Raw genomic sequence first — 898 nt, 5'->3', positions numbered from 1 at the left:
TATTATTATTATTATTATTATTATTATTATTATTATTATTATTATTAGAATAAATAGCAAAATCAACCGGATCTCTTGAAAATTAAGATGTTATGAAAAAAAAAAAAAAGAAAAAAAAAAGTCCATTCCATATAATATTAATGATTACTATTATCTTTGATACTTTGTAATTTTTTTCTATTCACTCTATGCTCAATTTTACCTTTAAACAAAACCATTGATTTATTTCGAAACACCTGGCAGACAAAAGAGACAGGGTCCTTATACGAAATCTGTCAGGCGATCTGTTTGCGTGTCAACGTACACGAATCGATTCCATCCAAATTTCATTTATCGAAAGAGCAAGAGTTTTCTACATAATATTACCTTTTTTATACCTTTTAGAGATCAACAATAAATCTTTATCGACATTTTTATTGTTTCACTCCCTACCAGCAGGTAAACATCTCATATTATAACTGCGTCTATCTATATTATTAATAAATCGAGTTCAACAATCGAATCAATTAATTTCACGCGCTCAAAGTCATTCGGTGTATTATTTTTTAATCGTCTTTCAATATTAATATTATGTTTTATCAAAGTGTACATATAATTATAACAATAATATATAAGTTATCACACGTACCAATCGCGTGCATGGAATTTAAGATAAACGTTTCGAAACGATTCCCAAGTATTTCGATTGAAACGCATATTTATATCGCCAACGCTGTATATTGTTGTTGTTTCCCCCTCCCTTCTACCCCGCATAACACAAAAATATTGCATCCTGTTAAATTATTATATTTAGTTATTTTATAGTTTATATGATATTACATATTATATTGTATTAACATAACTTACGGTATGGTTTACAAAGTCCTTCTACGCGGATATTATCCAACACCTGGAATAC

The sequence above is a fragment of the Sipha flava genome, unplaced genomic scaffold (assembly GCF_003268045.1).
Source record: "Sipha flava isolate LNK unplaced genomic scaffold, YSA_version1 207_pilon_pilon, whole genome shotgun sequence".
NCBI lineage: Eukaryota > Metazoa > Arthropoda > Insecta > Hemiptera > Aphididae > Sipha > Sipha flava.
This window is presented reverse-complemented; position numbering follows the sequence as displayed.